The sequence below is a fragment of the Chiloscyllium punctatum genome, chromosome 52 (genome assembly GCF_047496795.1).
Source record: "Chiloscyllium punctatum isolate Juve2018m chromosome 52, sChiPun1.3, whole genome shotgun sequence".
Classification (NCBI taxonomy): Eukaryota; Metazoa; Chordata; class Chondrichthyes; order Orectolobiformes; family Hemiscylliidae; genus Chiloscyllium; species Chiloscyllium punctatum.
The window spans coordinates 28835000-28858324 of NC_092790.1; the positions used below are offsets into that span (position 1 = coordinate 28835000).

A 23325-nucleotide genomic window follows, 5' to 3' on the forward strand; every position below is an offset into this window, starting at 1 on the left:
AACCGACCTCCCATGTAGACGTGATAGCCAAGATGGCGAAACAACGCCTCTTTTTTTCTCTGGCAGCTCAGGACATTTGACATGTCCACAAGGACCCTCACCAATGTCTACAAATGCACCACTGACAGCAAACTATCTGTGTGCATAATGACCTGGTGTGGCCACAGCCCTGCCCAGGACAGTAAGAGAAATGACAGAAGGTTGTGTGCACAGCCCATGCCATCAGGGAAATCAACGTCCTATCCATTGTCTCCATTTACACAGCTCACTGCCACGGAAAGGCTGACAACATTATCAAAGACCCATCGCACCCTGGATCTCCTACAATCTCTTCCATCATGCAGACAATACAGAATCGTGAACACACAAACCAGCGGATCATCAACAGCATCTCCCCAGCCATTATTAAACTGAGGAATGGACTCACTAACTTCAAATAATGCTGATCTTGCTCACATTGATGTTGCCTATAGCATACACTTTCTGGTGTAGCCTGTATGCCTCAGTCTAAGTTTTTCCTTTACCCTATGACCTGTATGTCCTTGCTTATTGTAGGAGCGAGATTCCCCAGCTCGGGACAAAGATTCTGGAGGCAGACAGGACACAGGCACGGAATGGACTTTAATTCAAGCAAAACCTGGCTAATGCTGGGAGAATCCCAAAGGATCTTCCTCGAATCTGGCTTTGACATGAGAAGACAATCCTTTCCTTAAGCTTTAGCTCAGATCAGAAGGCAAATCAATGACACACTTCGATTTTGCAGTAAAAAGACAGTATTTTTATACGTTCTGTGTTGCAGTGATCATACACAACTTTGTCAGTGTACCCTCCACTCCCCTTCTGCAGAACCAATCTTGTAAAACAACTGATCAATGATGGACACTCCCAGGGACAGCCCGAGGTTCTGATTTGTTTCGGAAGTTTAACGATTGTTGTTATCTCTAGTCCTTGGGATCTTTCTATAATGCATTCCAAAGTTCGGGGCTCTGCTCTTTTCAGTCATATCCCTCATTGTTTATCTTGAAGGATTGCATAAATTCTATTCTCCAATGGGCAGGCTATCTCTTATCAAATTCCGTGATCACATTTTACAGGGAAAAGCTGATTCTGATACAAAATACGTAATATTATTATTTCTACGGTTAACCTTTCTCTTCGCGAATTTGACAAGACAAGCCAGGCATCTCGTTAAGGTTTTATTATTATGTTGAAATCTGTGTCCATGATTATTTACCAAATATTTAACTAGAACTTATTACTATTGTAAACAGTTTCAAAGGCACAGCTAGCTTCTGAAAGATAACTTGAGATGCTATTTTTGTGGATGAAAATAATCCTTACTGAGATCAGAATAAGTTACTTTGTGTAGTGATTCTTCAAAGTTTTTGTGCTACAAATTCATTTTTTCATCTGTGTTCTGTAACAAATCATCTTTTTTTTTAAAAAAAACCTTCTTTACCACTATATAGGCATGTTTCAGAATCTTGCGAATCAGATTATACTTTCTTTTGCTTTGGAATACTTCCCTGTTCAAAGGCCTTTTTTTCACTGATGCTGAAGCAATCTATTTTAATTTCTGTCTATTTTGTGGCTCTTCAGAAACAGACAGCTGAAGTAGACTTTTAATTTTCGGCCACTCCATGTCTCTAAAAAAAGGCAGCTCCAACTCTCACTATGATCTGCCAGAACTGTGTATAAACAAAGAGTTTCACTCTACTTAGATACATGCGACAACGAATCCTATCAAATCAAATAAAACCAAATCATATGATCGAGAGAGAGAAATTGTCACAAGGTCAATACACCCAGATGAAACCTCTGCAGACTGCCACATCCGGCAAAAAATCCTGATAGTCGATTAAACAACTAACTGTTAGAGAGGGCTTCACAATTATCCCCATTCTATCAATGGATCAGCTCTGCACATCAGTGTAAAAAACAAGGAAATAGTATCTGTACCATCCTCAGCCAGGGGTGTTGAGTCGATAATTCAATTCACCGTCATCATGATGCCCACAGGATCACAGATCAGTCTTCAACCAATTCAATTCGCTGCACGTGCCATGAAGAAAAAGCTGAACACAGTAGAGAGGCAAATGCAATGAGTCCTGACCCCATTCCTGCAATAGGACTGAAGACTTGTGCTGTACAACAAGCCGTGCCCCTGGGGAAGCGGTTTCCTTCCAGCTACAACTCTGACATCTCCCTGGCAATGTGGAAAATTACTCAGTGTCGGGGGATAATTACGATCTGGACAATTACAACCCTCTCAGTCTCATCATGATAGTCAAATTGGGAGTTCGTTTTGATAGAGCTGTCAAGCAGCACAGACATAAACTTGCTCAGTGTGGTTTCTGATCGGTCCCCATGTGGAGATGGTGCTGTTTTGGAAAAGTCACTGGATGAATAATCCAGACCAGGCTAATGCTCTGGCAGCTGGTGGAAGTTAAAAACAATTAATAAAATATCGAGATCTCAAATCTGGTGTCAGTAACAATGGCCTTGAAGTCAATGTCGATTGTAAACACCAATTTCCTTCCCCAATGTACTTTCAGGAAGTGAATCTCCCGTGCTCTCCTGGTCTGGCCTAAAAGTGACTCCAAACACACAGACATGTGATGCACTCTTCAATGGTCTCTGAAAAGGCCAAGCAAGACACTCTATCGTATCAATCTGCTCTGAAGTCTAAAAGGATAAAACCTGACAGAACACCCAGCCCCCAACCTCGGTATGGAAAAGGGAACGGGAAACACAGTCCTGTTGAGCCAGCAGAGACGTCCTTCCTAACATCTGTGAACTTGTGACAACATTTACAGAGCTTTCCCACAAACCGCACAGAAACATCGGGAATGTAATAGGCCATACAGCACACTGAGCCTGCCCCATTCTAGTTAATGTCTGAACATCTCCTCAATCCACATTCCCCACACACTTTACACACCCCTTAATGTGATTAACCTTGTGAAGCTATAAAATAGGAACTGTGGTCGTCCCCTTGGTCTGTCGAGTTTGCTATCCAATTCAATATAATGATTGCTGACCCTTTATTTCTACACCATACTCCTGCCCTCTCCCCCATCCTTTGGTGTCTAGACATCCTTATTAGTCTTTAGTGCCTTGTCTTCCACAGCCTTATGTGAGAGAGAATTCCCAGGTTCACCAGTCTCTGAGTGCAGACATTTATTCGTATCTAAATGCAATGTGACCCATCTGTATTTAATACTGTGGCCTCTTGTTTTAGACTTCCCAGCCAGGGGAATTATCATCACTGCTTCCAATCTAACTCACCCTGTCAGTGTTTTATATATCTCACTGAGATCTCCACTCATCTTCCTAAACCCCATGCGATACAGGCTCAGTTGCCCCAAACTCTGCTCCACAAAAAGTCTGTCATCCCAGAGATCAGTCTGGTCATCCTTCGCTGCACTCCCTCAATGTCAGGTTTGTTCTTTATTAGGTACGGAGACCAAAACTGCACACAACACTGCACAATGTTCGAGTTGAGATCGCACCAAGGGCCTGTACAGCTGCACTGAGACACCCTTACCCCTGGACTCCAGTCCTTCTGAAATGATGGTCAACAACAATTTATCTTCCTGACTGCTTTCTGCTCCTGCAATATTGCTTTCAGTGACTGGTGTACAGGGAGATCCCAGATCCTTTTCAATGTTACAGCTCCCCACTTGGTGGGTCTGTGTAAACTGGTCAGTGTGCCAATGTATTCCCTGTATTGGCTTCTTTCTGCAGAACTCACTGCCCTGCATGGAACACAGATGTCTGTCTAAACAATAACAGAAGAAAAGTGCAGTTCCCTTCATAGATCGACATTTCTCAACCACTTCCTTTTCCAATGGTTGGCTGGAACTTTAGTGTTTCACAACAAAGTAGACAACATCATATCTATCCACACTGCTCTTCATCTGCCACATGTTTACTCATTCACTCCGTTTGTTTCATTCTCCTTTAAGTTTTTTTCACATTCTCCTCACTTTCAAAATCCTAGTTCCGTCAGCAGACTTGGAAACTTTGCATTTGAATCCCTCAACGAGATGTTTGAGATGTATTGTGAATATCTGGCGCCCCAGCATCAATCATTGTGATGACTCATGAGCCTTCCAAACTGAAACCCATCCATTTATTCCTCCTCATTGTTTCCTGTCAACACTCCCATTTTAACACCATGTTCATATATTACCCCCTTTCCCATGTGCTTTTACTTTGCTTACAAGGGTTGGGACTCTATTAAAATCCTTGCTGAAAATCCTAGTTCAGTGCCTCTATTGTATTTTCTTTAATTAATCTACCAGTGAGTTTCTCAAATGTTTCCCATTTCATCAATCTGTGTTGTTTTTTTTTCTATGCCCATTATTTTCAGTTCCAATAATTTCTCCAAATTAGTTTATTTACTAGTTTCATTCCACATCATTTTCTCATCAGACTCAGGTTTTTTCCTATTGCTGGGAAGGCTTTGTTTATGCATTTTTCTGTGAAGGCAGAAGTGAAGTAGCTGTGTCATGTTTCTCTGTTCTCCATTCTCCATTCCCTGGTTTCACTCTGTAAAGAATCTGAAACTTTGACTAAAAAGAACAGCTGTTGTCTATTCACCCTGTCCATGCCCCTTGTAATCTTAAATCTGAATTACATTCCAACTCAACTTCCTCTGCTTCAAAATAAATAACTCGAGCTTACCCAGCCTCTCTCCACAGCTCGTATGGTCCATCCCAGGAAGCATTCTGGTGAATCTCTTCTGCACCTCATCCAGTACAATCACATCCTTCCTGTAACGCGGCTCCTAGAACTGCACACAATATTTCATTTGGCCTTACCGAAGTGCTATATAAAACTCGGATAATCTTTGGGTCAATGAATAAAGGCTTTATCTACAGTCATGCTGAACTCATCAATTATCATATCCAGTCACATTCAGGGATGTGTGGAGAAGCACGCTCTGAGCTTCCTGGTGTGATGCCGTTCTTTGAGTCCTCCCCTGTCTGTTTCCTTCTTCCAAAGTGCATCACCTCATATTTATCAGAGTTACATTCCATTTGCCATTGATCTGACCATCTGACCATTCTATCTGTATCTTCCTGTAATATAAGACCTCCCTCCTCACTGCCAACCACACAGCCAATCTTTGTGTCAAACACAAACTTACTTATCACACTCCCCCTACCCACTTCACATTCACATCACTTATGAATACCACAAATAATACGGAACACAGCACTGATCTCTACCGGGTACACCAGGGAAATTGGGCTCCAGTCACACAAACAGCCTTCTCCCATGAAGTTGAGTTTGGATACAACTTGCCAAGTCACTAATAGACCCTACATGTTCCCTGGTTGTTCTGTTCCACTTGATATACGTGAAGAATATCTTGGGATTCTCCTTAATCTTGCCCTGCTAACAGGCTTCCATGCCCCTGTGTTAGTCAGTCCCCTCCGAGGGAAGAATTTCCTCCTTATTACGGTCTTAAATGGCATATCCCTTATCCTGTCATTATTTGCCTTAAATATAGAGTAGCCAGGTAGAGAAACATCCTGTTTATTTCCACCTCATCACATGAATCATAGATTTTTGAAATTTCACTGCGATCACCTCTCATGCTTTGAAACTGGAGAGGTCGCAGGACAAATCTCCCCATCAGAAAATCTTGTCATCTCAGGAATTAATCTGGAGAATGTCCATTGCACGTCCTCTGTGATCAGTGTCATCTTTCTTAGATTAGGTCACCGACACTACACTCAATACCTCGGGTACACTCTCACCAACACTCTATGCAACTGATTCATGATGCCTTTACCTCTCTATTCCAATCCCTTTAAACAAACTCCAACCTAACTTTAACTTTCCAATTACATGTATTGCTCCAAATACCATTCACACTAACTGCATTTACAAACTCACTCTGTGAGTTATCGAGGCATAGAGATGTACAGCATGGAAACAGACCTTTCAGTCCAACCCGTCCATGTCGAGCAGATATCCAACCCAATCTATTCCCACCTGCCCGCATCCGACCCATATCCCTCCAAACCCTTCCTATTCATATAACCATTCAAATGTCTTTTAAATGCTGCAATTGTACCAGCCTCCACCACATCCTCTGGCAGCTCATTCCATACACGTACCACCGTATGTGTGAAAAAGTTGCCCCTTAGGTCTCTTTCACGTTTTCATTTTTTTAAGTGTGGAAACAAGTCCACAGCGACCCACCAAAGCACAAACCACTCCGATCCATCCCCCTAACCTAACAGTACAGGCAATTTAGCATAGCCAATTCACCTAGCCTGCACAAGCTTGGATTGTGGGAGGAAACCCACGCAGACATAGGGAGAATGTGCAAAGTCCACACAGCCTGAGGCGGGAATTGAACCTGAGTCTCATGGCATTGGGAGGGAGCATTGCTAACCACTGTGCCACCCAACATCCTTCACTTCTCAGCCTAAACCTATGCCCTTTAGTTCTGGACTCCCCGACGCCAGGGAAAAGACTTTCTCTATTTATCCTCTCCATGCCCTTCACAATTTTGTACATCTCTAGAAGGTCACCCCTCAGCCTCCAACGCTCAAGGGAAAACAGCCCCAGCCTGTACAGCCTCTCCTTATACCTCAAATTCTCCAACTCTGTCAACATCCTTGTAAATCTTTCCTGAACCCTTTCAATTTTCACAACATATTTCCGATAGGAACGAGACCAGAATTCCACACAATATTCCAACAGTGGCCGAACCAGTGTCCCGTACAACCGCAACATGACCTCCCAACTCCAAAACTCAATACTCTGACCAATAAAGGAAAGCAAACCAAACACCACCTTAACAATCCTACCTCCCGGCGACTCCACTTTCAAGGACCAATGAACGTGCACTCCAAGGTCTCTTTGTTCAGCAACACACCCATTGCCATTAAATGTCGAAGTCCTGCTAAACTTTGCTTTCCCAAAATGCAGCACCTCGCATTTATTTCAAATAAACTCCACCTGCCACTTCTCAGCCCATTGGCCCATCTGATCAAGATCCTGTTGTACTCTGAGGTAAACCTCTTCGCTGTCCACTACACCTCCAATTTTGTTGTCATCTGCAAACTTACTAACAATACCTCTTACGCTCGCATCCAAATCATTTACGTAAATGATAAAAAATTGAGGAACCAGCACTGATCCTTGTGGTACTCCACTGGTCACAGGCCTCCAGTCTAAAAAATAACCCTCCACCTCCACCCTCTGTCTTCAACCTTTGAGCCAGTTCTGTATGCAAGTGGCTAGTTGTCCCTGTGTTCCGTGAGATGTAAACTTGCTAACCAGTCTTCCATGGAGAATCTTGTCGAACGCGTTACTGAAGTCCATATAGAACACATCTACTGTTCTGCCCTCTTCGTAACTTCTTCAAAAAACTCAATCAAGATCGTGAGATATGATTTCCCACGGTTAAAGCCATGTTGACTATCCCTAATCAGTCCTTGTCTTTCCAACTCCATGTACATCCTGTCCTTCAGGATTCCCTTCGACAACTTGCTCACCACCGACGACAGGCTCACTGACCTATAGTTCCATGGTTTGTCCGTACCACCCTTCTTAAACAGTGGCACCACGTTTGCCAAACTCCAGTTTTCTGGCACCTCTCCTGTGACTATCAACGGTACAAATGTCTCAGCAAGAAGCCCAGCAATCACTCCTCTGGCTTCCCACAGAGTTCTATGGTACACCTGTTCGGTCCTGGGGATTTATCCACTTTGAAACGTTTCAAGACATCCAGCACTTCCTACTCTGTAATATGGACATTTTTCAACGTGTAACCATCTATTTCCTGACATTCTATATCTTCCATATCAGTTTCCACAGTAAATACTGATGCAAAATACTCGTTTAGTATCTCCCCCATTTCCTGCATCTCCACACAAGGGCTGCCTTGCTGATCTTTGAGGGGTTCTATTCTCTCCCTAGTTATGATTTTGTCCTTAATGTATTTGTAAAAACCCTTTGCAGTCTCCATAATTCTACTTGCTAAAGCTATCTCATGTCCCCTTTTTGCCCTCCTGATTTCCCTCTTAAGTATACTTCTACTGCCTTTATACTCTTCGAAGGATTCACTCGATCTATCCTGTCTATCCCTGACATATGCTTCCTTCTTTTTATGAATCAAACCTTTTAGTTAGTCAGCAATCCCTATACTACCAGCCTTTCTTTTCATCCCAACAGGAATATACTTGCTTTGGATTCTTGTTATCTCATTTCTGAAGGCTTCCCATTTTCCAGCCGTCCATTTACCTGTGAACATCTGCCCCCAATCAGGTTTTGAAAGTTCTTGCCAAATACTGTCAAAATTGGCCTTTCTCGAATTTATAACTTCAACTTTAAGATCTGGTCTATCCATTTCCATAATTATTTAAGATCTAATGGTATTATGGTAGCTGGCCCCAAAGTGCACCTCCACTGACATCTCAGTCACCTGCCCTGCCTTATTTCCCCAGAGTAGGTCAAGTTTTGCACCTTCTCTAGTAGGTTAATCCACATACTGAATCAGAACATTTTCTTGTACACACTGAATAACTTCCTCTCCATCTAGACTCTTAACGCTACGGCAGTCCCAGTCTATGTTTGGAAAGTTAAAATCTCCTACCATAATCACCCTACTTTCTTACAGATAGTTGAGATCTTCTCACAAGTTTGTTTCTCAATTTCCCTCTGACTATTAGGGAGTCTATAATACAATCCCAATAAGGCGATCATCCCGTTCTTATTTCTCAGGTCTACCCAAATAACCTCCCTCGATGTATTTCCACGAATATCCTCCCTGAGTACCCCTGTAATGCTATCCCTAATCAAAAACTCCATTCCCCCTCCTGTCCTCCCTTCCTTTCTATCTTTCCTGTAGAATTTGTAACCTGGAACATTATCTGCCAGTCCTGCCGATCCCTGAGCCATGTTTCTGTAACTGCTATGATATCCCAGTCCCATATTCCTAACCATGCCCTGAGTTCATCTGCCTTCCCTATTTGGCCCCTTTGCATTGAAATAAATGCAGTTTACTTTATTAATCCTACCTTGTCCCTGCCCGTCCTGACTGTTTGACTCGTTTCTGTTCTCAGTTTACCAATCTCAGATTGATCTATTTCCTCACTATCTCCCTGCCCCCAGCTCCCCCCCCCCCCCCACACCCCCCACCACCCAAACTAGTTTAAAACCTCTCGAGCAGCTGTGGCAAATCTTCCTGCCAGTATATTCGCCCCCTTCCAATTTAGGTGCAATCCGTCCTTCTGGTACAGGTTCCTTCTACCTCAAAAGAGATTCCAGTGATCCAAAAATGTGAATACTTCTCCCATACACCAGCTCCAAAGCCATGTATTCATCTGCTCTATCCCTCTATTCCTGTCCTCACTAGCTCATAGCGCCGGGAGTAATACAGATATTATTACTGTCAAGATCCTCTTTTTTAAATTTCTGCCTATCACCCTGCAATCTCCGTCCATAATCTCAAACGTTTTCCCTTTTTATGTCGTTGGTTCCAATTTGGTCAATGACCTCTTGCTGGACCCTCTCCCCTGTCAGAACATTCTGCATCCTTTCTGAGATATCCTTGATCCTGGCACCAGGGAAGCAACACACTAATCTGCTTATTTCTCTGCTGTCCACAGAACCATCTGTCTGTACCTCAGACTAGCGAGTCCCCTAACACAATTGACTTCGTGGAATCCGACGTATCCCTTGTTGCATTTGTGCCAGTCTCCATACCACAAACTTGTCTGTTTGTGCAACGTTCCCCTGTGAATCCATCACCCGCTACATTTTCCAAAACAGCATATTTGTTTAAAATAGGGAGAGCCACAGAAGACTCCTGCACTAGCTACTAAACTCTCTTGCCTTTTTTGGAGTTAACCCATCTATGTAACTCTATCTGAGACTGTCCCTCTTCCTATAACTGCCATCCATCACATACTGTTGTGTTACCAATTCTGTATTGTCTTAAACTGTCTCTCCAACCAATCTATTCGATCTGATAGGACTCACAAGCAGAAGCATTTATTGCAGATATAATCTGCAGTAACCTTTAAATCTGATAAATGCACTCCGATATCCAGTGATACATGAATTCAAACAGCAAAGGCAGTAACTCTGCAGGTACGCTGTCCTGTCAGTTTCTTCCCCTCACCATGTGCTTCCTTTGTCCGTTCTTTTCCCTGTTAAAACTTGCATAAAGGCTTCTGATAATTCAAATACACCATATCCCCTATACCACTACACCCCTCCTACACCCTTACAATTCTGCCATTTATATTCACACCAACAAATTCAATCCAACAGGCTCGTTGCTGGATCAGTCGGCATAGAGACCATTGTCACACACCATTACTGTACTGCCCTTGCCATAAGTACATTCAGTGTCCCGACTGTAACCATATTGACATTCCCATCACTGTTTGGTGCCTACAAAAGAATTCCTGCTAACGGTTGCTGCTGCTTGCTTATTCTCAACTCTACTTTTCAAATTCAGATCCACATGATTGTCTCATTAATGCATTAACCTCATCCTTCCTTCATACCTTGTTAGCTTTTTGCCTAGTCTGCATATTGGGACTAGATTGGGTTGGGATATCTGCACAGCGTGGGTGGGTTGGACCGAAGGGTCGGTTTCCATGCTGTACATCTCTATGACTCTATGACTCTATGCAAACAACCCTTCAGTATTCACTTCCCAGCGATGGTCATTCTGCAGCTACACCTCCGTAATGACAGTTCCATCAGATCTGTTCACTGTCATTCCATCTCCCTTATGGCGAATACAGGGAGTCGCACCTCAGTAGTGGGGGGTTGGACAGATGGGTAGAGGTTACAGAGATAGGGAGGCTAAGAATTAAACACAGTTACATCTGGTCAAGAATGTCAGAGGGACAAAGGTGTTTGGGGATTGGAGGAATTTACAGAGAGAGAGGGAGCTGGATTAGATTCTGGAGAGAGGGATAGGGATGGAGTTAGGAAGAGGCAGGCAGACTGAGAGACACAGACAGGGGGCTGTTTCATCTAGGAGATTATTGTGTACACTAACAGAGATATGGAAGGTTGTTGTGATTGAAGACATTTACAGATATAAGAAGGCTTCTAGGCTCTGGAGGCTACATAGATAGGAAGGCAATGGAGAATTCCAGGTTACTGGGTTGGAGACAGTTACACAAATGGGGAGGGTTGCACAAACTGAAAGAGGTTCCTGTGGTCGGGAGGGGTATGGTGTCGGGAATGAAGGTGAAATTTAACAAGATAAAGATCAAAGAATTGGAGAAGGATAAGGAGATTACAAATTTTTCACAGCTAAGGAAGGGTTGTAGGAGCTGGAGAAGATTACATAGATAGGGGCGGATGGAGAGGTTAAAGACAAATACATTGACATGGAGGGTGGTATTGGTGGGAGGAGCTTACAGGGATAGACAGGGCTGTCAGGGTTTACAGGGATGAAGGAATTTAGTACCTACTGGAGAAGGTTAGGGATTAGGGTGTTAGGGACTGGAGAACCTGACAGAGACAGAGACAGAGACACAGAGAATGATGTGGACTAGAGGAGATTTCAAACAGAGGAAGGATTATCGGGACTGGAGGATATTACAGAGATCACGAACACAGCATGGGCCAGGATTGATGCCTGCGATCCCCTGTGCTGTCGCATTGAGGACTAGTACAGAAGAGGTGAAAGCAGGACCCTCACAAGATGGTGAGAATGAAGTCTAGAATGTTGCTGTTCCTTACCCAGCTCTATATCTCTGTCCTGTCTTCCTGGTCTACCTCCACCCTGTGCTGTTTACTGTGAGTGATCTTACCAGCTGCAGGAATTACTGAAGGCTCCAGATCTCCCTCTCCATTTCTCTTGGCTGACCAACCAGTTTCAATGAGGTGATGGATGAGACAGGAGTTAGGAACATCCTAATGACCTGCATGAGACAGAAATAGACAGAATGGGAAATTAGACTGATGCAATGAGGATAACACATGCAGAGTGGCACTGAGTCCAGCAGAGATCTCGATAATCCCAGTCTCCATCCCTTGCCTGTGCTGCTGCATCTCTCTGGAATGGACAATTCTGTTGACTCAGGATCTCAGACCATCTGTAAGAGAGAGAAATGCTGACAGAGGCAGTAAATAGACTGACACAGTGAGGGATACCACATGGAGAGATACTGAGTGATATGACATTATTAAACACTGCATCAACAGGGAATTGTTTCAATTTGTAACAAAGACACTGGGATAATTGTGAGGGGATTCAACCTTCCTATCTCATCATCTCTTTGGCAGTGGCTCACAGATGAGGCTGACTCTCTCCCACTCTCAGTGGGGGTGGGGGAGTCTGGAGTTGGCTGTACAGACTGATGTGGCCTTCCACAGACTCTGTTACACTTGAGGCAGAAGGTGAACGTGGAAAGGGGGTGGGTGGGGTGTTGACATGACAGCGCGCTCCTTGTGCTGTTTTCTCCTGGATTCCCGTTTTCCCCACAGAAAGTCTCGAGGTGCTTGACACCTTCCCAATGCTCCTTCCCACTTCAGACGGTCTTGGCCGATTTGATTAAGAGATGAAAAAGAACCGATCAATTCTGAAGTAACCAACATTTAGAAATGTGGAGGAGTGCAGTAGGAAGAGGAAATATTGTCAGTGTTTAATCAGAGTAGTGGAACAGGGAGAATTGAAGGTGCTGGAGGTGGTGAGAGTGTTACAGAGAGGGGCAAAGGCCTGAACAACGTTACAAAGCCAGTACGGATTGCTGCAGCAGAGCTGTTTGCCAAGGTAGGGATAGACATATGTGTATTTCATTGATTCATTCAAGGCCTAAGGATATCACCGGATGGACCAGCATCCATTGCCCTCCTGCTAATTGCCCAGAGGCAACTCAGAGCCAGCCATATTGCTGTGGGACTGGAGTCACATGTGAGCCAGACCAGGTAAAAATATCATATATCCCTCCCTAAAGGACATACGTGAACAAGTTGATTTTTTCCAGATAATCAACAATGCTTATAGAGTGGCCTCACTAATGTCCTCTACAGATAAACCATGACATCCCAACTCCTACTCTCAATGCTCTGCCCAATGAAGGGTGACCATCCCAAACGCCTGCTTCACCAGCCTGTCTACCCGTGACGCTACTTTCAAAAAATTGTGTACCTGCATCCCTGGGTCAATGAAATGATTCACAACAATATCCAAGGCCCAAACATTAATTGTACAAGTCCAGCCTGGTCTGCTTTACCACAATACAACATCTTGCATTTCTCCACCTGTTATTCCTAACCTCAGTGGTCCAGCAGTACTGTTGATTCCATTGTACTCTTCGATATCCCTCTTCACTGTCCACATTATCACCAATTTCAGTCTCACTCACAAACTTGCTAATCATGGATCCTGTATTATCATCCAATCTGTTTATATAAATGATGCACAACAGTGACCCAGCACCGAACCCCATGGCACACCGTTGGTCACAGGCCTGCAGTTTGGGCAGAAACCCTCTATGAATATGTTCTGTCTCCTATAGTCAATCCTGTTTTGTATCCAGTTGGTGAGCGCTCCCTGGGTATGTCTGATCTAAACTTACTTACCAGTCTGCCATGCAGAACCTTGTCAAAGGCCTTGCTAAAGTTCATGTGGACATCGTGTACTGCTCTGCTTTGACCTCTCACTTGTCTACCTCCACACTCACATTTGAGGCATGATTTCCCATGCACAAAGCCATGCTGCCGATCGTTAATCTGTCCTTACCTTTCCAAATGCACGATGATCGTTTCTCTCAGAATCTCATCCAACAACTTACCACCCCTGCCATCAGTCTCACTGGTCCGTAGTAGCTGTCGATGATACAAATATCTCTGAGAGGGGCCCTGCAATTTCCTCCCTCGCTTCTCACAAGGCGCTGGGGTATATCTGATCATGTCCAAAGGTTTTATCTAACTTTTGCATTTTAAGACATCCAGCACCTCCTGTTCTCCAATGTGAACTCTTTTCAAGACATCCCTATGTATTTTCCCAAGTTCCCGAGCTTCCATGTCTTTCACCACAGTAAAGCCTAACACACAATACTTGTTCAGTATCTCCCCCATCAGCAGTGATTCCACACAGACAGCCTCATTCACCTTTCAGGGGCCCTATTCTCTCATGAGCTAATTTTTAGCCCTTGTTGAAACTTGTCAAAATGCTTCTGAAATTTCAAATATCCCTCTACTGCAACTAGCCTTCCCCACCCTTATCTATTCTGCCATTTATGGTCACACCAAAATATAGGATGCAACAGATTTAAAAATATTCCCCTTTTATAAAATCATACATCTCACATTGTTTCTAAGTATCTAGTTCTCATTTATTGTCATATTCTTTATAGCACATTCCAGCACGTTCCCGACTTACTGTCAGGCTAACACCGTTTGGTTTCAGACTGACTGCACAAAGGATTTTGGGAATCCTTGTGATTCAATCTGAAACAGGTAGCTTACAGGACCAGCAAGTAATCGAGAAGGCAAAGGGAATGGAGTCTAAATATAGGGAGGTCTTGCTAAAACGATGCAAGGTACAAGTCAGACCACACCTAGATTATAATGAATAGTATGTGTGCCCTAAGGAAAGACATTCTTTTGTTGGAGGCAGGCCAGGGAAGGTTCGCTCGGCTGATCCTGGAGATGGCGGCATTTTCCAATGAGAAGAGGTGGAGGAGATTGCCCTTGAACCTATTGGAGTTTTGAAGAATGGGAGAGAAATTGAATGAAACATCCAGGATTCGGAGGGGCTTTGACAGGTTAGATGTCGTTAAGTTAGAAAATCGAGCAGTACAGCAGAGTAATAGGCCCTTCGGCCCACCATGGCTGTGCTGACCATGATGCTATTCTCAACTAATCCCATCTGTCTGCACATGGGCGATATCCCTCTATTCTCTGTTTGTTCATGTTTCTGTCTAAATGCCCTTCAAATGTTTGCTCTTGTTGCCACCTCTCCCACCTCCTGTTTGTTTTTTTGCTGATCCTGCCTAAATCCCTACAACCCCTCAATAATCACATTGCTCGGTAAAGACAATTGGCCTCATTCATCTCACTTAAAACTTCTCACTCTCACCTTAAACCGATGCGCCCTAGTATTTGATATTTCGACATTGGAAGGAGGATTCCAACTATCCACACTATTCACGCCTCTCCTCATGCTCTTTACCTGTACCAGGTCACCCCTCAGACTCGGATATTCTCGCAAAACAATCCAACTGCGTCCAACCTCCTTAAACACAGTCATCCAGGCAATATTCTGCCAACCCTCTGTTGGAACCTCCCCAAAACCTCCACATCCTTCCTGTGGTGTGTCGATGAGAATGACACGCAACTTTCCAAACATGGTCGAATGAAGTTTCATTCAGTCACAACATGACATGCAAAAGTCTGTACTCAATACTGTGCCCAATAAAGGTTAGCATGCCAGACTCCCCCTCGACCACCACATCCTGTTGTGTTGTTATTTTTAGGGAGCTATGGATTTGCTTCCAATGTCTATCTGTTTATCAATGTTTCCAACTAGTCAATTAGTGTACTTCTCTCTTCCATATGACTTCATAAATATATCACTTCACACCTGTCCCGATGAAATTCAATTTGCCACATCTCTGCCCAACATTACAGCTGATGTATGTACTGCTGCAACCATGAACACTCTTCCTCACTATCCACAATTCCCCTATCTATCCCTAATCATTACATGCCTTTCCAAATGTCGACTGCAAAATTACCACTCAAACTGCTGACCTTTTCATCTGAATCCCAGATATAAATTACACACAGACATCACAGCACTGATCCTTGTGAAACAGACGTCCAATCAGAAATTGACCACTGCACATGCCTCTGTCTACTATCACCAAGAAAATATTGCATCCGACTTAACAACATGCATGGATTGTGATTTGATCTCCCAGATCTCCCTTGCTATTTGGAAGCTGTCGATTCAAAATGACTCTATATTTTGATTCCCAGGTTAAATTGGCTGTCTCATTAATGCACTGACTGCGTCCTTTCTTCACAACAAAACGGGACCTTGATTGGTTTTTTGCTGATCCTGCCTAAATCCCTACAACCCCTCAATAAACACATCCCAGCGATGGTCATGCTGCAGCCACACCTCCACAATAACAGTTCGATCATATCTGTTCCCTTCAGTTAATGCTGTCATTCCATCTGCCTTGTTGCAAATGCATGGCGCGTGTCACCGAGAGAGGGCCTTTGAGGGATGGTTAGAGGTCACAGAGTGGGAGAGATGTTTGGGGGTGTGACAATGTTGCAGGGTTAAACATAGTTACAGTTGCTACAGATTGTTCGCAGGAGAAAACATTTTATTGTTTGGAGGAAGATAGAGAGATAAAGCGTATTTGATTAGATTCCAGAGATAGGGATGTGTGTAGGGTTGTGGATCGTTACATGGACAACGTTGATCAGGGCATAGAAACATTCACAGGATTCCAGGATGTCGTACATTTAACAACAGTTGTGGGATCTGGAGAATATCACAGTGATAGGGTGGATGGTATGGACTGGGGAATATTACAGGTAAAGGGAGGGTAGTATGGACTGGAGAATATTACAGGAAAAGGGAGGGTCGTATGGACTGGAGAATATTACAGGGAAAGGGAGGGTCGTATGGACTGGAGAATGTTGCAAGCACATGGAAGATGATATAAGCTGGAGAATGCTGCAGCAATAGAGAGGAGTATATGGACTGGAGGATGTTGCACGGACAGGGATGAAGTTGTAGACTGGATACAGTTAGAAGGAGAGATGAATTTATGCACTGGAAGGTATGTCAGAGAGAGTGCGTGGTGTGCATGCTGCAAGATACGACAGGGATAGGGAAGCTTGTAGAGACTGGAGGAGAGAGTGATAGAGAATCTTATGAGAGACCAGATTCACTTATGGGCATAGGATATGCTACAGTGAGCAGAGCCTTTTGCAGATATAAATGAGGATACAATGGCCACAAAGCAGTCACACCTCTTCATAGGTATATAGGAACTGAAGGAATTGAAGAGATTACACAAGCTTGGAGTGTTGTATGCAGTGGAGGAGATTAACCTGAAAGGGATGGTTTTAGAGACTCAACAATGTTAGGAAATAACGGGAGTTGCAATTGTGAGAGCAGGTTTCAACAATTCGGAGGATATAGACCTGAAAGAGCTTTGACAGATAGCGATGGTACGGTAAAGGGAATTGTAGTGGCTTCCCTTTCCTAAGCAATCCATAAGCACTTAAAATAGCCTGTTTGACTTGTGCATTATCACTCGACCATTCGAGAGACAGCGCTGCAAATATTTCACTGGCTCTGCTTACCAGCTTAGACTGAACTAGCATTACCCAGAAGACCTCGGGCCACTCTACCTGTCTATGAAATCTTTCAAATGAAATAAAGAGTTCCTTGACAGTAGAGTCACAGGTAGTTAGGATAACAAAGAAGGTGATTGGTATGCATTCCTTTATTGGTCAGAGTATTGGGTACAGGAGTTGGGAGGTCATGTTGTGGCTGTACAAGACAGTGGTTAGGCCACTTTTGGAATGCTGCATGCAACTCTGTTCTACTTCCGATCGGAAGGATGTTGTGAAACCTGAAAGGGTCCAGAAAAGATTTACAACAACGTTGCCAGGGATGAGCTATAGGGAGAGTTTGAACAGGTGGTGGTTGTTTTTCCTGGAGAGTTGGAGGCTGAGGGTGACCTCATCGAGGTTTATAAAATCAAGAGGGACATGGATAGGGTAAATCGACAAAGGCTTTCTCCTGGGGTGTGCGAATCCAGAATTATAGGGCGAGGTTTAGGGTGAGAGTAGAAAGATATAAAAGATAAAAAGGGGCAACATTTTCACGCAGAGGATAGTAAGTATATGGAATGAGCTGCCAGAGGAAGTGGTGGAGGCTAGTACAACTGCAACAGTTAAAAGGCATCTGGATGGGTATATGAATAGGAAGGGTTTAGATGGAGATGAGCTGGGTGCTAGCAGGTGGGACTACATTGGGTTGGGATATCTGATCTGCAGGATGGGACCATGAATGGGTTGGGGAACCTGGAGGATGTTATGATTTGAACCACAGGTAATGTTTGATTGGATCTTTCAGCCAGTCTTACAGATGGTACAATTGCAACATTTAAGAAGCATTTGGATGTATATATGAATAGAAAGGGTTTGGAGGGAGATAGGCCAGGTACTGGCAGGTGGGACTAGATTGGGTTGGAATATCCTGTGGGCATGGCTGGGTTGGAATGAAGGGTCTGTTTCCATGCTGTACATCTCTATGACTATAAGATCGGCTGAATGTTCCAATCAAAAATTACCTGTGGTTCAAATCATAATATCCTCCAGGTTCCACAAGCCATCCCTTGTCCTATCCTGCAGGTTCAATGAATCCCGGAACACCTAACCTTCTTCAAGTCCCACGTCCCTTCCGACATTTGTACCATCCTCCAAGTTCTGCAGCCCTTCATACCTTGTAACATGGCCCAGACTCTCCAACTCCTCCTTCCTCTGCAATGTTCCCCAGAAGAGCACTGCAGGATGGTGGGGGTAACAGAGATATGGAGTGACATCAGGACAGGAGGATATTGCAGACATTAGGAATATATGGACTTGAGAAGGTTTCACAGTTTATGAGTGTTGGAGGGACTGGAGGAACTTACAAAGATAGGGATAGTTTTCGATTGGAGGATTCTGCAGAAAACCTTTACGTGGTTAAAGGTAGGATTCTTAGCAGCGTGCAGGAACAAAGGGATCCTGTGTCCCTCAGGTTCCCACCCAAGTTGACAGGCTGTTAAGAAGGCGGATGGTGTGTTGGCTTTCATTGGCAGGGGGATTGAATTTAAGAGATGTGAGATTTTGCTGCAGCTCTACAGATCCCCAGTTGGACCACACTTCGAATATTGTGAACAGTTCTGTTCGCTTCATTATAGGGAGGACGTGGAAGCTTTAAAGACAGTGCAGAGGAGATTTAGCAGGATGCTGCCTGGACTGGAGGGCATGCCCATAGAAGGGAGGTTGTGGAAGCTAGGGCTTTTCTGATCACAGCGAAGGAGGAAGAATGGTGACTTGATAGAGGTGTACAAGGGAATGAGAGGCATAGATAGAGTGGATAACCAAGACTACTTCCCATGGCGAAATGGCTATCACAAGGGGACATAAGTTTAAGGTAATTGGCGGAAGGTTTAGCTTAGATATCAGAAGGATATGGGCCAAGTGCTGGCAGGTAGGACTTGATTGGTTGGGATATCCTGTCGGCATGGACGGGACTGGTACGTTATTTACACAGAGTGTGGTGGGTGCGTGGAATGGACTGCCAGCCGTGGTAGTAGATTCAGACACATTACAGACATCTAAGCAACTCTTGGATAGGCACATCAATGATAGTAAAATGTAAGATATGTAGGTTCGTTTCATCTTCAGAGTAGGATAAAAGGTCAGCACAATATTGAGGGCGGAAGGACTTGTACTGGAATGTGCTATTCCATTTTCTAAATAGCAAGGGTTATGATGGCAGCAAGAGGGTTCGGGAAGCGGGAGAGGATGCGATCTGAATGAAGAGACACAAATATGAGGCGTTGCTAAGGTTGCATGAGGTAACAGAGACAGCAATGGCCTGATCTGGAGCGGATGACCCAGACTGGGAGGGGTGTGGGAACTGGAGGTGGTTTCACAGGGAGGGAGGACCTTTGAGCCACAGGAGGTTACAGAAATGTGGAGAGCTGTCGGGCCTACAGGGGTTCATGGAGATGGGGAGTTTGGGAGGAATGGAGCAGTTTACAGGGATAAGGATGTTGGTAGGATGGGGTGTTTTACATAGACAGGAATGTTTCAGGTGAATGGAGCAGATTACAGAGAAAACGTGGGTTGTACAGATTGGAAAAACAAATATTCATATGGAGGGCAATACAAGCATGGTGAACACTCAGTGAAACGTTAATATTCGCAAAGTCTGGGACAATCACACTGACAACAGTGACATTGGAAGAGGAGTTCAGAGAATTTTTTTCAGTGTTTCTTAGAATAACAGATTGTGTAACTGGCGAGGGACGTAACTGTCTCAGAGCGACTGTTGTGTGATAAAACTTAGTGAATGAGTAACGTCACCTGGAGAGATCCTCTGGGAAATTGTGATAATGTGCAGTTTAAAGAACTATAAAGTTTTAAAGTGAAACACAGAAAGGACAAGCTACAACTAGAAACAAAAATAGCCAATTACCTGAGTTGGAGAGGAGAACTGACCAAGATAAACAGGCTAAACAGACTGAAATATGCGCCTGTAAATGAACAGTGGAAAACATTTGAAGGAACAGTGAAAAATACTCAACAAAAGGATATTCCACTGAAACAGACAAAAACCCAGCAAAAAATCCCCACCGGTACCTCACTCAGGACAAAATGGATCATATTAGATTATGAGGCTGAGAAGATCACCACAAAATACTTAAAATCCTGAAGTGAGAGAGAGTTTTAGAGTAAGTTTTAAAGGGATTGCAATGGGTCTGCTCGCAGGAGGGGGGCAATGGGAAGGGGAATCGTTGCCAAGTTTTATTGACACGATACGAACATGGAGAAGTGAAGGTGCTGGAGGTGGTGAGAGAATGACAGAGAGAGGTCAGGGCCTGAACGGTGTTACAAAGCCAGTACGGATTGCTGCAGCTGGAGGGGTTTGCAGAGGTAGGGAGGGATATATGTATTTTTATTTATTCATTCATGGGATGTGGGTGTCACTGCCTGGACCAGCATTCTTTGACCCCATGCTAATTACCCAGAAATTGCTGGATAAATATAATACTTTGCTGGCCACAGGTGAAGTGCTGAATGACTGGAGGATCGCTAATATGGTTCCTTTGTTCAAGAAGGGCAGCAGGGATAGGCCAGGTAATTACAGAGCAGATAGTCTGACAGCAGGAGGAGGGAAATTATTGGAAACAATTGTGAGGATGAATCAACACTTGCAAAGGTAAGGATCAACTTGGTTTAGTCATCATGGATTTGGCAGAGGAAGATACTGTCCGAGGAATTCAATTCAGCTTTTTTTTTAAAATGATGCTTAAGTATATTGATGAAGGCGCTGCAGATGATGTGGTTTACATGGACTTGACTAAGTCCTTAAACAAGATCCAACTTAGAAGGCTGGTTCAAAAGGACTGGGTTCCAAGGCAAGTTGGCAAATTGGATGCAAAATTGGTGGATAGCATACTTTCACCACCGGGTGTACCACAGGAAACTGTGCAGGAATCATTGAACATTAATAACTCAGATGTGAAAGCAGAAGGTATCATTAGTCGGTTTGCAGATGACATGAAAGGTGAGGGTGTTGTTCACAGTGAGAAGGATGGTCTCCGTCTGCTGTCCGATGTCGATCGGATGATAATCGAAGCAGAGTTTAGTTCTGATCGAAATGAGGTAATACACTGTGGGAGGTACGATAAGCGAAGTACAGACATAATAAACGGTAGGTCCTTGCGGAGTACTGAGGAATACAGGGACCTTGGTGGACAAGTCCATATATCCCTGAAGGTGTCAGCACAGGGTGACAGGGTGGGAATGGCACCTGAACTGGGAGCGGGAGAGGGACAAATATCCTGGTGGGGTGAATTGCTAGAGCTGCTTGAGAGGATATAACCCAGTCTGGCAGGGTGTTGGACCTTAAATAAACGTAAGGCCAGAAAGATGATTGAGGCTGGTACACGAGTTAAAGACAGCAATTTCAGCAGACAAGGCAGGCAAGAACATAGCAGGGAATGGGGGAAAACTGATGATTAAACTGCATTAATTTCAATGTAAGGGGCCAGACAGCTAAGGAAGATGAACTCAGGGCATGGATTGGAACATGGGACTGGGATATTATAGTTTTACAGAAACACAGCTGAGGGAGGGGCAGGACTGACAGTTCATTGTTTCAAGGTGGAGATGCTGCAGGAAGGGGAGGCAAGAGAGGACGTGTGGTGGTGGGTTTTGATTGCATGAATCATCACAGCAGTACTTAGAGAGAATATTCCTGTGGATTGCCCAGTGAAGCTATGTTCGTGGAACTGAGAAATAAGAATGGGTCATCACTTTGATACGATGCGACTGCTGACCCCGAATAATCTGTGGCAGACTGAGGAACAAATATGTCGGGACACCTTAAATATCAACCATAATAATAGGGCTGTTATAGTAGCGTTTATGAACTTTCCAAACCTAGACTGGGACTGCCAGTGTTCAGTGTTTGCAAGGGAGGAATTTGGTAATTGTGTTCCAGAAAACTCCCAATCAATATGTAAATGGCCTGAAAAGAGAAAGGGGCAAAACCTGACCTCCACTTGGGAATTAAGGTAGGGAGAGGGACTGAGATTTGGGAAAGCGTTTTGCCAAAGTGATCACAGTTCTAGTAGTTTGAAAATAGCTTTGGAAAAGGACAGGCCTGGTCCACAAGTGCAAGTTATAAAATGGAGCCTGACCAATCTTGACCGTATTAGTCAGGAACTTTGAAAATGTGATTGGGGAAGGGAATTATTTACAGGGAAAGGGAAGTTTGGCAAGTGAGAATATTTTAAAAGTAAGATAAACTGATCGATCAGCGCCAGCATGTTCCTGTTTGTGTGCAGGTCAATGCTGACAGCATTCGGAAACACTGGCTGTCTATTGAGGGTCTGGTCAAGGAAAAGGGGGCACATGTCAGGTATAGCCAGCTGGATCAAGGGAATTCCTGAGGATATACAGGGGCTGTAGGAATAAACTTTGAGTAGAAAACAGGATTGGAGAAAGGCTACATGAAATAGCCTCAGCAGAGAAGGAAAGGGGAATCCAAAAGTGATTGTATCAGTATATTAAGAGTACATAAGTAACTCAGGACAAAATAGTGTCCTTTAGTGATCAATGAGGCCATCGATGTGTGGAACTGCAGGATATTTGCTAAGACCCTAAACAATTTTTTTCACTCCAGAACTTACTGTGGAGAAAGACTGGGGAATTCAGGGAACAAGAGTAATATGTTAGGCCACAATTGGAGTTCTCTGCAATTCCAGTCTCTCTGCTACAAGAAGAATGTTGTGAAACATGAAAGGACTCAGAAAAGATTAACAAGATATTGCCCGGGTTGGTGCTGAATATGCTGGGGTTACTGTCACTGGAGAATCGGAGACTGAGGGATGACCTCACAGAGGTTTATATGAACATGAGGGGCATGGATAGGGTAAGCATTCAAGGCCTTTTCCCAGAAGTTGGGGAGTCCAAAAATAGAGGGAATAGATTTAAGTTTAGAGGTGAATGGTTTACAGAGGGACTGAAGGGACAGCTTCTTCACACACATAGTGATGTGTGTATGGA

The 23325-nt window shown here is 44.0% G+C and overlaps 1 long non-coding RNA gene across 2 annotated transcripts; it reads right to left on the reverse strand.

Annotated features, from left to right (window-relative positions):
• Nucleotides 1–1886: 1886 nt before the first annotated feature.
• On the reverse strand, nt 1887–11904 carry LOC140470574 (uncharacterized). 2 transcript variants are annotated; one of them, XR_011956537.1, is made up of 3 exons: nt 11740–11904; nt 4690–4798; nt 1887–2075 (listed from the first exon to the last, which is right to left on the reverse strand). It is a non-coding gene; the product is annotated as an uncharacterized lncRNA (long non-coding RNA). The 2 variants fall into 2 exon arrangements; XR_011956535.1 differs by lacking the exon at nt 1887–2075 and adding an exon at nt 2453–2637.
• Between the last annotated feature and the right edge of the window lie 11421 nt (nt 11905–23325).